The 14,857-nt window shown below is 38.6% G+C and overlaps 1 protein-coding gene across 9 annotated transcripts in view; it reads left to right on the forward strand.

Annotated features, from left to right (window-relative positions):
- The first annotated feature begins 6,563 nt into the window (after positions 1-6,563).
- LOC101674217 (cyclic AMP-dependent transcription factor ATF-7) overlaps positions 6,564-14,857 on the forward strand; it is a 94,481-nt gene continuing 86,187 nt past the window's right edge. For 2 of the 9 annotated variants that reach the window (XM_045073283.1, XM_045073289.1), the window contains exon 1: positions 6,582-6,731. The gene's annotated coding sequence lies outside the window, so the exon portion shown is untranslated. The other 7 variants (XM_045073288.1, XM_045073287.1, XM_045073280.1 and 4 more) reach the window with 7 other exon arrangements.

Raw genomic sequence — 14,857 nt, forward strand, 5'->3', positions numbered from 1 at the left:
AGAAAAATTACAATAGCATCTCAATGAGTGTATTTCATAAATGTATCTAACACCCTTTCATGATAAAAACACTCAACAATTTAGGAATAGAAACAAATATCTTTTATGTGATAAAGGGCATCTACAACAAACCTACAATTTTTTTTTTTAAGATTTTATTTATTTACTTGACACAGAGATCACAAGTAGGCAGAGAGGCAGAGAGAGAGGAAGAAGCAGGCACCCTGCTGAGCAGAGTCTGATGTGGGGCTCGATCCCAGCACCCTGGGATCATGACCTGAGCCGAAAGCAGAGGCTTTAACGCACTGAGCCATCCAGGCGCCCCCAAACCTACAATTTAAAAAAAACAATCTACAATTAATAGCACACTTTTTTTTTTTAGATTTATTTATTTATTTATTTATTTATTTATTTGACAGACGGAGATCACAAGTAGGCAGAGAGGCCGGAGATCACAAGTAGGCAGAGAGGCAAGCAGAGAGAGAGAGGAGCAAGCAGGCTCCCTGCTGAGCCCGATGTGGGGCTTTATCCTAGGACTCTGGGATCATGACCTGAGCTGAAGGCAGAGGCTTTAACCCACTGAGCCACCCAGGCGCCCCACACACTATTTTTTTAAGAAATTTTATTTATTCACTTGAGGGAGAGAGAGAGAGCAGGAATAGGTTATGAGGGAGGGGCAGAGGGAAATGGAGAAAAGGGCTTCCTGCTGAGCAGGGAGCCTGACTCAGGGCTTGACCTAAGGATCCTGAGATCATGACCTGAGCCCAAGGCAGATGCCCAACATATTGAGCCACCCAGGTGCCCCCAGTTAACAACACAATTAATAGTGAAAGACTAAAATCTCTCCCCCTGAGATCACGAACCAGAGAAGGATGCTCACACTCACTACTTCCATTCAAATCTTATTGGAGGTTCTAGCTAGAGCAATTAAGTAACAAGAAAATAAAAAGGATCTAGATTGAAAATGAAAAGGTAAAAAAACTCTCTAGTTGTAAGTGATATGACCTCATTGAAAGAAAATCCTCAGGAGTTCACAGGAAAACTATTAAAGTTCATAAGTAGTGCAGCAATATTTCAAGATACAAGATCAATATGTAAAAATTAACTGTAGGGTGCCTGGCTGGCTCAGTTGGTAGAGCATGTAACTCTTGATCTCAGGGTTGTGAATCTGAGCCCCATGATGGGTATAGAGATTACTTTAAAAAATTAACTGTATTTCCATATAGTAACAATAAATAATCCAAAAATGAAATTAAGGAAACAATTTCATTTACAATAGTATCAAAAGGAAAAATACTTGTAAGTTTAACAAAAGAAGTGAAAAATTTGTACTTCGAAAACTATAAAACATAGTTCAAAGAAATTTAGATATGGAAAGATATCCTATGTTCATGGATTGGAAGATTTAACATTATTAAGATGGCAATACTCCCCAAACTGATATATAGATTCAATACAATCTGCATCAAAATCTTAGCTGGCTCTTTTGCGGAAACTGACAAACTGATCCTAAAATTCATATGGAAATGCAAAGGACCCAGAATATCCAAACCAACTGAAAAGAAGAACCAAGTTAGAGGTCTCACAATTTCCACTTTCAAAACTTACTACAAAACTGCAGTTATCAAACCTTTTTGATACTGGCATAAGAATAGACATATGGAATAATAGAATAGAATTGAGACCCCAGGAAAAAGTCTGAATATTTAAGGCCAACTGATTTTTGATAAGAATGCCAAAGTAATTCAATGGGGACAGAATAATCTTTTCAACAAATTGTGTTGGGACAACTGAGTATCTATTTGCAAAGAATGAAATTGGACCTTATACTACATATAAAAAGCTATCTTAAAATGGATCAAAGATCTAAACACAGATCTAAAACTATAAGAATTTTAGAAGTAAATATAAGTGTAAATCTTTGTGATCTTGGATTAGGCAATACATCAACAGTATAAATAAGCATAAATACATACATACATACATAAATTGGACCTTACTAAAATTAAAAACTTTTGTGCTTCAAGACACCTGGCTGGCTCAGTCAGTAGAACATAGGACTCTTGGGATGCCTGGGTAGCTCAGTGGGTTAGAGCCTCTGCCTTCAGCTCAGGTCATGATCCCAGGATCCTGGGATTGAGACCCACATTGGGCTCTCTGCTCATCGGGGAGCCTGCTTGCTCCTCTCTCTCTCTGCCTGCCTCTCTGTCTACTTGTGATCTGTTTGTCAAATAAATAAAATCGTTAAAAAAAAAAAAAAGAACATAGGACTCTTGATCTTGGGGTCATGAATTCAAGTCCTGCTTTGGGTAGAAAGATTCTTAAAAAAATAAAGACACTAAAATTGTTTAAAAAAAACTTTTGTGCATCAAAAAATACCATCAAAAAGTAAAAAGACAACTCACAGAATGGGAGAAAATAATTGCAAATCATGTATGTGATAAGTCTAGTATCTAGAATATGTAAAGTACTTTTACAACTTAATAATAGAAAGACACATGTTCGACTCTTGATTTCAGCTCTTGATCTTGGGGTTGTGAATTTGAGCCCTCCTTTGGACTCCTTGCTAGTATGGAGCCTACTTAAGATTCTCTCTCTCCTTCAGTCTTGTCCACCCCCAGCCTCTCACCGCTAATGTGGCATGTGCACTTTCTCTCCAAAATAGAATAGAATAGAATAGAATAAATAATAATAGAAAGACAAATAACCCCATTACAAAAGAGGCAAAGGATCCAAACAGATGTTTCTCCAAAGATATATAAATGGCCAATAGGCATATGGACATTCAACATTATTAGTCATCAGGGAAATGTAAATAAAAACTATAGTGAGATACACTTTCAATCCACTAGGATGGCAAGAATGAGAAAGATGGACAATGAAAGTGTTAATGTGAGGATGTGGAGAAATTAGAACCGTCATACATTGTTGGTGTGAATGTAAACTGTGTAGCTGCTTACGGAAAGTTTGGCAGCATTTCAAAAAGTTAAATAAAAACTTACCATATGACTCAGCGATTCCATTCCTTGGTGTATATCATGAGAATTGAAAACAATGTCCACATAAAAACTTGTATATGATGTTCAGAGAAAAATTATTTATAATAGCCAAAGAGTGGGTACAGTCCAAATGTCCATCAACTGATGAATGGATAAACAAAAATTGGTATATCCATTCAATGGAATATTACCCTGCCATATAAGGAATAAAGTACTGATGCATGCTAATATGAATGAATCTTAAAAACATTGTTAAATGAAAGAAGCTAGCCATTTTTTCAAATACTACAAAGGTCAGATATTATATTATTCCATATATATTAAATATCTGTAACAGACCAATCCACAGAGACAGAAAGTAGAATAATGGTTGCCAGGAGTTGGTGAGGGACAAACGGGGAGTGACTACTAGTGAGTATGTGCTTTCTTTTTGAGGTGATGAAAATGTTCCAGAATTAGGTATTGGTGATAGTTGCATAACTGTGAATATACTAAAAATCACTGCCTTATATACTTTAAAAAGGTGAATTTTGTGGTATATGAATGATGTCTCAATAAAAAAAATACAACTGGAATTTCACTAAGAGAAGGCTAGGGAAGGAACACATGTGGGAGAGAAGGCAGAATTTATTTTGGACATGATAAGTTCGAAATACCCATTAAATACCCAAGTGGATTTCTTTTTTTCTTTCTTCTTTTTTTTTTTTTTTCAAAAGTGGATTTTCAAAGTAGGTAATTGGAGTCTTCAGTTCAAGGGAGAGATATGGGTTGGAGATATAAGTTTGCGGGAAATGGATTAAAACATGTAAAACATTTAAAATGGTTCCTGGAACACACTAAGATCTATAAATGTTAGCTATTATATTTATTCTCTTATATGCACAGAGTAGTAGCTGATAGTCCTAGCACAATTTGTAGAATCCTTTACTCTCTCTCTCTCTTTTTTTTTCTTTCAGATTTTATTTACTTATTTGTCAGAGAGAGAGAGAGAGAGAGAGAGCGAGCGAGCACGCACAAGCTGGGGAAGCAGCAGGCAGAGAGAGAAGCAAGCTCCCCGCTGAGCAAGGAGCCTGATGTGGGACTCAATCCCAAGAACCTGGGATCATGCATGATCTGAGCCAAAGGCAGAAGCGTAACCTACTGAGCCACCCGGCCATCCCAGTCCCTGACGTTTTTTAAGAGATTTTTGGTTTTAGGTAATCTCTATAACCCAGTGTGGGGCTCCAAGTCATAACCCTGAGATCAAGAGTTGCACACTACACTGATTGAGCCAGCCAGCTGCCCCAATTTTTTTTCTTTTAAGTTTATTTATTTCAAATAATTTCTACACCCAACATGGAGCTGGAACTCACAACCCTGAGATCAAGAGTTGTGTTGTCTTCTGACTGAGGCAGCCAGGAGCCGCGACTCCCTGATTTTTAACACCACTCCCATTATATACAAATATCCCATTTATTTTGAGGGTCTGTTTCTATCATTGCATTTTTTTTTTTAAGATTTTATTTATTTATTTGACAGACAAAGATCACATGTAGGCAGAGAGGCAGGTAGAGAGTGAGAAGGGGAAGCAGGCTCCCTGCTGAGCAGAGAGCCTGATATGGGGCTCAATCCCAGGACCCTGAGATCATGACCTGAGCCGAACGCAGAGGTTTAACCTACTGAGCCACCCAGGTGCCCCTCATTGCATTCTTTTAACTAGGAATTGTTTTGGGGGAGAGTAGATTGGAAGCCAAGACTTCTTTCAACCTTCCTCAATTAACTTCACAAGAATTTAAGTGATTCTATGCTTCTGAACCTTTTTATCTAAGAAGAAATCATCTGGATTATTTCTGCCTTTTAGAGGGTGCTGTGAGAATGGATGACATCCTAGGCAGAAAGCTCAGAAAGCCAAGTAATATAAAGCTGCAGAAGGAATTTACCTGAGAGAAAAGAGATTCCATAGGTAATACTTTGAGTCCATTAATTCTACTTATAACTATGGTAATTTTTTTAAGGTTTTTTGTTATTGTTGTTTTAGTCGTGGCAAAACCCCACATAACATAAAATGTGCCATCTTGGTTACCACATGAGAACAAATTTTAGTAGTTTTGCATTTTTTGTTTCATCCGAAATCTTCCCAAGGCCGTTTCCTCCTCATAGTTCAACTGCTGGTTCAAACACATTCCTTCTTCAGAGAGGCCTCACGAGGAGTAAAGTGGCTTCCCCACATCCCAACTTTCTGTCTCATAGTCCATGATCTGACTCATTACCCTGAAGGACTCTTCACTACTGACATAAGTGTGTTTTTTGGCTTATTAACTGCCTCCCTCTCCCCACTGTAATGATAGTTCTACCTGAGCAGGGATCTGGTCTGTCTGCTCTTCTCCCCATGCCTGAACAGTACCTTGCACCTAGTATGCCCTGTTGCGTATTTATTTATTTATTTATTAGCAGAGAGGCAGGCAGAGAAAGGGGGAAGCAGGCTCCCTGCTGAGCAGAGAGCCCCACGGATGACCCCAGGACCCTGAAAACATTATCCGATTGGAAGGCAGAGGCTTAAAACACACTGAGCCACCCAGGCGCCCCCCCCCCCCGCCCTCCTTTAAAGTATTTATTGAAATACTTGCTGAGTATTTAGTGTTCTGTGATTCCCAGTTTTATATATCTTATCTCATTCGATCATTACAACTCTCTGAGTAAAATTTACTAGCCCCATGGTAAAGAGACTCAGAGAAGCATCTCACAAAGTCACAGGCCAATTAAAGAACAGGTTTGGGATTGCTACGTAGATGGCTTGCTTTTTCCAATACGTTCACTCCAGTTCCAGGGCTAAAGGTATTTCAAACTACTTTCCAATTAAGGAAGTGATGTCTCTGGAGGATAGTAGAAACAACCGCACATTTCTTTACGTATCCAGTTCCTGCAGTTGGAACCCTTACTATCCCCACCCCACATGCAGTTACACACACACACACACACACACACACACACACACACACCAGATTTACGGCCACAGTAAAATTATTCTAAATGTAAAGAAGAAAATGCAATTACTCGACTGTTTGGAAACCTGAATCCCCTTGCCTATCGGAATGGGGGGCGGGGTTCTTTTTTTTTTTAAACGGCTTCATTGAGGTATTCTCTTGTTTTAAAAGTGCGCTCCTTTAGGGGGCCGGGGAGGGTAAGAAAGTGTGCTCCTTTGAAATAATCTCATTCCCTAGAACATTTACTTCCCCATTTGCGCTTCCTTACTCTTAGGCGCTTTTGGTTTATTTGTTCATATATTTAAGTAATCTCTAGACCCAACGTGGGGCTTGAACTAATGGTCCCAAGATCAAGAATCACAGGCTGTTCCGACTGAGCTAGTCAGGTGCTTTTTCTTCACTTTTTGGATCTCCACTACTACAGGAACCTGAACGGATTCCCTTTCTTCTTTTTTAACTCCTATACTGCACAGCCAAACACGTGTAACCCGTCTGTAACCAATTCACTCAGCCTGTCTCCAGGCCAGCCCGGCCCACCAGAAGTCCGGCCCCTTCTGTTTTCCGGAGCACCGCCTGTCGGCCCTTTTCCAACTTAGGGCCTACGGATCTCGCCCTTCCTCCCCACCCACCCCCCAACATCTCGCGAGAGGTGAGCGCCCCTGGCCGGACGAGAAGAAAGTATCTGCTCCGCTGAGGGGGGAAAGAAGGAGCTGGAGACAGATTGTGGGAACGAACGCGGGCGGGCGGGAGGCGACGGAGCTACCAGAGGGTGAGTTCTTTTAACATTAAGTAGTCCATGATCTGGCGGAGTCTCTCTTTCAACTCTGGCCACTCTCAGTGTCCCAGGCCGGGGTCTCCCCTCCCAGTCTGTGTTGGACGGGGGCGCTGAGGCGGTGGCCGGGCCCTGTCTGAGGAAGTGGGTGGGGCATGGACTAACGCCGACCAATAAAAGAGAAGGAAGCTACGATTGGCGGCGATGAACACTAATGAGAGATCGTCTTTACCTTGCGGAGTGCCGCCCCTCTTCTCTCCCTCCTACCGCCTCCTTCCTCTGGGGGGGAAGGCGGGGCCAGAGGCCTGAAGTGTGGGGAGAACTTGGGGTAAGTAGCCCCGGGGGGCACAGGGCGTGGCAAGGAGAGGGGAGTTGAATCCTGAGGGAATGGAAGCCTAGTAGAGCCTAATGGGAGGGTAATGGGATGGGATGGAATGGGAGGAAGGGATGGGGTGCTAAATTGAAGACTCAGGCTTATCAAAGTGGGGTTAGGGGCTTGGCATTGAAGAGCCAAGGGTAATAGGCAGGAGGTAGGGAACAGTAGGTGAAAATATGGCATTGGGTTTGGATGGAAAGATAGGTAGAGGTAAATCACTGGGAATGGGAGTCATGGCATTTTGATTGAATTTTGAAAATTATGAAAAAAGAATAAGGGCATGATTTCAGAGAGAAAGTATGAATTTTGAGAAAATTCAGTGAATGAGTTTAGGAATACTTTATAGAGGCGGGCTTACCAGCCAAGGCATCACTTTGGGAAGAGTGTAAGGGAATTTTAGAGGAGTAAAGGAGGTGTTTCGAAAGGAGACAGCGGATATATACAGGTCTTAAGCCTAGGTATCAGAAACAGCCTAGGATATTGATTTGGGGCATTTGTTGTATATGGCACCTAGTCTGGTGACCAGCTTGCAAGATTAGGTAGGGGTGGAGAAGAAGAAATACAGAACACTTTCATCACTTGTGCTCTGATTTCCTTTCTCTCTTCTCTTCCTCTTCCTACACTCCTCTCTTCCAAAACTCAGGGATGGGGGCTTGGGACTTCTGCGGTACAAGTTGGAACCCCATTGGGAGTCATGTTGCTCTGAATTGCTTGTTATGTTCTCTGACTGGGGTGTTTACTACCCAGGGCACCTCCTACCCAGATTGCTGCGTTGCTACTTTGCTAACTTTAAAAGTTTGCTTTCTACTTAATAGTGTTTTAGTGTCTCCGAAGGTTGTGTCATAGTAAGTGTAGGTTTGTGGGGATGTGCAGAGTGTTCTGGGCAAGCTCACTTGATTCTTATATTTAAAAACCTTGCAGTAGTGTAAGAATTCTTGTAATGACATTGGTCTTTACAGTTATTATAAGCACAGAAAAATATACCAAAGTTTGTTTTGTTAAATGTGTGTCTCATCCATTCTTATTCTTGGAACTGTTAAATGGTTAGTTGTGGTTACTTTTAGTTAGCTTATCTTATATATTTTTAAACGGTGTAAATAAGATGGACATATATTTCAGGAAAGTGAAAAATTTTCAGTTTCTTCCTTTGTGTCTAAACTCAGAAGTTAAAGATATGTCATAATATCTTAGGGCAAGGATTGGGGAAATCAAACACAATTTGTACTTAAACATGGAGGATGTAAGGTAAGTGGAGGCTATTGCGAAATGTAACATGTCTGTAAGAAAAGAAGCTAAAGAAAAGTTTGGCAGCTATACTAAGTAGTCTTACCAGTTTGTTCTTAATTCTGTACAGCAAAGGGACAAGCCTTTGCCCTTTGTTTGATAGGTGTGTATTATTTAATAATGAATTAAACTAATATAGCCAATTAATTAAGAGCTGCTTTGCTGCTGCATAGATTTGTCTTTTATATCCTTCTCTTCTCCTTGTACTTTTGAGAAGCAAGATAATGTCTGAAATGCCGGTAAAGCTGTTTCATGAAGAGAAACCAGAGTATGTTGCTTTGTATTAACCTTTGGTTTTCAGCAGCCATTTGAAGCTTTTTCTCCTAGCCAGAAAGTTGCCCCTACGACACATTGAGACCAATTAATTACTAACCCTTTAGCATTAATTACTGAATTGAGTTCTAATATTTCACATTCAGAGCAGTGCTTTTGGACATTCAGACCTTTTCACAGTTTGCCTGGCAGCAGAACAAAAAATACCCAATGAAAGAGCAAAGTCCCTTGTTTTACTCTTCCATTCTTGAGTTTGTGGTGGCTTTAACTGGGGCACTATCAAATGCAAGATTTTTTTTTTTTTTTTTAATTTCATCAGTGTTAACACCTAGCAGAAAGCTAGGGAGTGTCAACACTGCTCATTTTTAAACTTGTGGATCAAAGGTTACATCCTGTGATAGTTCCAGGGTTGTAATTTTTAAGCATTTTTATTTACTGTGGCTTTTAAATATTAATGGACACTGCTACTGTACCTCCTTTTTCTTTCTCTCTCCACCTCCAGCTCCAAATGAAAATTGTTTTTTTTCATTCAACTCTTAAGCTGCTACTTTGCCTCAAGTAAAGTCCCTGGCTCTGCCTGAACACAGCTGCTCTGAAATTCTCACAAGTTATTGTTTTGTACATGTCAAGACGGAGTTTTTCCTAGGCTGCAGTAGGAGGTAGTGTGTTAACAGCAGCCTCATCCACGTCTGAGAAGGAGGAGCCTTCTCCTTGCAAGGAAGTTTTAGGTGGAGCAAATAGCCTTGCCATGTAAATGTATAACAAAGACAGCTCTCTTCTGGAGGCTAGTTGGCAGGCTGGCATATAATTGTCCCTTATCCCTTGATAAAGGTACTAAAGTTAAGGTGCAGATGTTGTTTCTTCCAGAAAAACAAATGCAGCATTCATTTAAAAAGAAAAAGCATTAATTTTTTTTTGCTGTTGGTTTCTCTAAAAATGGCACTACGATTTGAGAGTTCATGAAAGAATTTTCCATCGGGTGCCTGGCTGGATTAGTCAGTAGAGCATGTATGTTACTCTTGATCTTGAGTCGTGAGTTTGAGTTCCACATTGGGTGTAGAGAATACTAAAAAACAAAAAATGAAAACGAAAACAAAAAACTTAAAAAAAAAAAAGAAGGTCTTCCATCTATTTAGAAACATGTCAAAGAAAACAATTTTTAAGCATCAGTATTTGAATGTTGCCTTCCTGAAGGAGGCTTCTTTTGGGACAAAGTATATTCATGAAACATGAAAATACGTCATATTTGGAATTCCTGGCAGGTGGGTCTTTTCATTTCTAATGCAATAAGAAAGAGGTCCCCACTTCACAGATACCCTGTTCCATTATTGGAGGTCTACTTTTAGAACATTCTTTACATTGTGCTGAAGCTCTTTAGTTCTGCCATTTGCAGCTATAATAAATAAACCTAATTCCTTGTCAGCATGGTAGCCCTTTAAGTATTTGATAACAGTTATGTAGTAGGATAAATATCCCAAGTTATTTTAGCCATTCCTTAAATGATAAAGTTCAGGCCTCATCAGCTGGGTTGCCTGTATTTAGGGTTTCTTATCTAGATCTGAAATATAACACCTCAGGTATAATCTCATCAATACAAAGTACAGGGAAGAGTATGGCCTCTTTTCTGCTGTGCTCTGTACTTCTATTCTTAAAGTCCAAGATCGCATTAATTTGTGTAATTGATTTTTTAAATGTAATTGATGACCTTACATTTATCCTTGTAATTGTCATCTTGTTAATTTGGGTTTATTGTTTTAGCTTAATAATCTTATTTGGCCTCAGCTATTCCTCATATCCTCATGTTTGTATCTTTGATAGATAAATTTGATAAATGAGACATAAACATCTGTGTTTTTGTTTTAGGTCACTGGTAGAAATATATAAGGGTGGAGCAGTGCCATATAACATCAGCATGCTATCATTAGGTTGATATTAATCCATCAGTCAACCTTTTGCATAAAATTCAATTATGAATTCACCTTCAGTTTTATCATCTAACTTATATTTCCTGTCTAATATTAAGAAGCATCCTGTTGAAATCTAAATACATTGTCTCTGATCTATCCCTAAGCTCCTAGGCTAGTGACCTGGTGAAAAATGAAGTTAGACATTAGTTGCTACCTAGCTAGGTCATGCTAGTGTTTATAAATCATTGCGTTACTTGTCAGTTGTTTATAAGACATCTATTTAATAATTCCGCTATGTTTTAAAGTAAAATTACCTCCCCCTTTCCAACATTGCTGGTCCTGCTTCCTTTATTTTTATTTTTTAAAATAATTCTAGAATGATTAACAGTGTTTCTGCATAGTTGCATATTTTGTGTTATCAAATGAAATTCTGTTTTGGAGTCTTTTAGGAAGACATGGCATTTTAAGTTAATATTAAAAAATTAAACTATTATCCATGTAGCAGTTATATCATAGCCTCCCCATAATATTGACATCTCCAATTTAGACCTAACTTTTCATTTTGTTTGGAATAAAAACCTACACTACCTGTAAAAGAAAGCACACCCCCTCACACACAGTTGCCTTTATAGTTTATTGATGTGGTGGGCTAAGTTTGTCATGCTCTGTGCTATAGGTAAAATTGTGCTAGAAATAAGCCATAACATCAGAAGACATCTCTAGGGAATAAAGACTGTGTTGGCAGCCAACAACTTTCCTCTGTGTTAATTTTAGACCTGATAGTTGAACTTAAGTTTGAGCAATTTTAGCTGATAAATGCATTTTTAAAGCACCTTCCTCTTTTGGGGTTTTAATTTTTACTTTCACTTTTAAAAAATAAAAAATTGTGAATGGAAATGTCTCTGTGGAATGAAGTAGCATGCTGTTAGGGACAGGGTACATCTTTTGATAGCTTCTTACCCATTTGAGATTGTTTAGTTATGAATTCTCCTGAAAAGCAGAGGATGGAATTGATGACCCCTCAAGGTCCTTTCCAGTCCAAACATTCATAAATAGAAACTCAGATCAAAGAACTTACTATTGAAGAAAAGGAGACATTAAAGAAAATGAAATTGAAGTGGTTCTACTGACCCAGTGGGAATGGCTAAACAGAAAGTAAGGAACATAAATGTCAAGAAATAACTCCTTTGAGCAAGAAACAAAACAAGAATCAACAACAACAACAAAATTTTGCATTGGGGTCATTTCATGTCTTAAAATATTTCATCATGATATTTTCTCTACAGAATTTCCCTGGTGGACACTTTGTGTTGAAATAGTTTGTCTCCCTACCCCTTTAAGCCATAGTATTTTGTTTTCTTTCCTTCTCTTGTTTATCCTTTTGTTTAGAAAGTGTGTGTGTATGGGGGGTGTCTGAATAATATACCCACTGCTTATGTACAATGAAGAAAATTCAGTTTGGTTTTGAAAGTAAAGGTATACTGCTTGGCTACCTTAGAGAGGAAAAATTTTATGAAAAGACGAATTTGTTACCTAGTTTTTAGAAATTTGTAGGCAGACATGTAGGAAAGATTCCCAACTAAGGCAAATGTGAGTTACTAGAGTAATCTTTTTTTTTTCTTTTTTAAACTATAGTAATCTTATGAAGGATGTAGGAACACTTAATCGGAGAACAAAACTCATTACAAACAACTTCACTTTTTTAGCTTTTTTTCATCTTCTTGCAATTTTAATCCTAAATGTTCTCATACATTTGAAACCCGAGTATATAAAAAGTTTCTCTTTTCAGGATGCCTGACTGGGTCAGTTGGTGGAACCTGCGACTCTTGGTCTCAGGTTGTGAGTTCGAGCCCCACGTTGGGTGTAGAGTTTACTTTAAAAAAAGGTTTCTTTTTTCTGTTCAAGAATGCATTTTTCCTTAATAAATATCACCTTGTGAAAGTGTAACTGGGGCTAAGATTTAGCTTAAAAAGTCACTTTGTGAGCTTGTGGCTTGGACCTCCATGGAACAGTGTTGTTCCGCCATTGCTGCACCATCTCACAAAATCCAACTTGTTTTGAGTGGAATTACCTATTAATATCTTATCTGGTATAATGCTTCTTGCTGACATAGTGGACAAAGAAGATTTATATGCTAAATTGGTCAGATTGTATTTGGGACTTATAATTTACCATGCATTAGAAAAATTACTTTTTTTCAGATTAAAAAATAGAGCATAATCATTCTTTCTGAAAAGGAATACGCCAGACTGTATTATAGAAACAGGACGATTTATTGACTAGAACGTATGACTGCTGTAAATGATTTGTGTTGGCACCAAGTTTCTTGCCAGTAATGTTTGTTTAAGCTTTATCAAACTTGAGTAACACCATGTTGGTTTTATTTAACATGGTTTTTCTGGTATTTCTGGTAGTAATGTGTCTCCTGTAGTACCATTTTCTTTATTTTTTTAAGTTATAGGCAAGCAGTAGTTTGCTGATATTTTACACATCTGTGTTTGGGATTATTGAAAGTCAGTCAGTGAGCATTAGAATACCCCAAACAGATCACTGTGTTGCCAGTATATGGACAGTCTTTAGAAAACAGATTTTTTTTCCTTGAGAATTTTTAAGCATCTCCATGATTGTCATTATTGTAGCAATTTCCTATCTAGGACTTAACTCATACTAGGGTTTAATATTAAAGTCTCAGGTTTATTGTTGTTAGTAGTGTATTTAAATTAAGTCCATTAAAAAAAAAAAGAAGTGCATGAAGATTTTACATGTATCCTTAAGGATTAGTGTTTACGGGTTGATCACTACTGGTGTATTGTTTTAGGGATGATACCTTATCTGAAAATGAGTAGGAAAAAACCCAAAACACAGGGTTAGATTTTTGACAGCCTTCCAGTTTCCAGGAATTTTTCAACTCATAAAATGCATATTGAGGCCAAACATAGACACATATAGTGTTCTATATAGTTATTTCTAACTCTGCTTCCTGCTGTCACTTTAGTAAGCTTTTGCTTCTTTGTTTTTATTAACCTTTCTGAGGATAGCTTAAAATAGTTCCTTGAATCCTTCAAAAGCCTAGAGAGACTTAAAAAAAGTTCTAGTCAAATAGTTGCCTATATGAAGCTGTTCCCAGATAGGTTCTAAGGTTTGGCCATGTGTTATCTAACTTATGATTCAGCCTAATTCTCACTCCCATCTGTTTTTAGTCATTCAATACAAAAGTATTTGATCTGTTTAAGCTGGCTCCTTTTTTGGAAACCTGTCCCTTGCATGTCAGAGCTCAAAATCCAGAAATTAATTTGAACCTTCTCTTTGATCAATCCAGGGTACTCTACTGTTTTTTGTTTGTTGTTGGTTTTTTTTTTTTTTAAGATTTTATTTATTTATTTGTTAGAGAGAGAGAGCAGGCATGCACAAGCAGGGGAAGCATCAGGCAGAGAAGCAGCCTCCCTGCTGAGCAAGGACCTTCCCACCCCCCAATGTGGGACTCGATCCCTGGACCCTGGAATTATGACCTGAGCTGAAGGCACATGCTAAACCGACTGAGCCACCCAGGCGTCCCTGTTTGTGTATTTCTTAAAGCAGTGGGTCTCGGGGGCGCCTGGGTGGCTCAGTGGATTGAGCCTCTGCCTTTAGCCCAGGTCATGATCTGTGGGTCCTGGAATCGAGCCCCACATCCGGCTCCCTGCTCAGCGGGGAGCCTGCTTCCTCTTCTCTCTCTGTCTGCCTCTCTGCCTACTTGTGATCTCTGACAAATAAATAAATAAAACCTTTAAAAAAAAAAAAAGTAGTGAGTCTCAAACTGCTTTTGGTCTCAATACCTACCCCTTTATACTCTTCATAACTGTTGGGGACTCCAAAGGACTTTGGTTTGTCTTGGTTATATCTGTTGATATTGAGCATTTTAGAAATTAAAGTGGAGAAATTGAAAAAATACTCACTTTCAAATAACAACATAAATAATTACTATAGTGTCAGAAAAATTGGGGTGCAGAGCTTCAATGTCTGACTTAATAGAAAACAGCTGGATTCTCATATTTGCTTCTGTATTCAGTCTGATACAGTATGTTGTTTGGTTGACGTATGTGAAGATAACCTGGGTTCACACACAGATACTAATAGGAAAAGGAAATAGTTATTTATTTATTTATTTTTAAATATTTTATTTATTTATTTGACAGACAAGAGATTACAAGCAGGCAGAGTGGCAGGCAGAGAGGAGGAAGCAGGCTCCCTGCTGAGCAGAGAGCCCGATGCAGGGCTCCATCCCAGGATACTGGGATCATGAT

This window comes from Mustela putorius, unplaced genomic scaffold (assembly GCF_011764305.1).
Source record: "Mustela putorius furo isolate JIRA1106 unplaced genomic scaffold, ASM1176430v1.1 tig00537227_pilon_pilon_pilon, whole genome shotgun sequence".
In the NCBI taxonomy this organism is placed as follows: domain Eukaryota; kingdom Metazoa; phylum Chordata; class Mammalia; order Carnivora; family Mustelidae; genus Mustela; species Mustela putorius.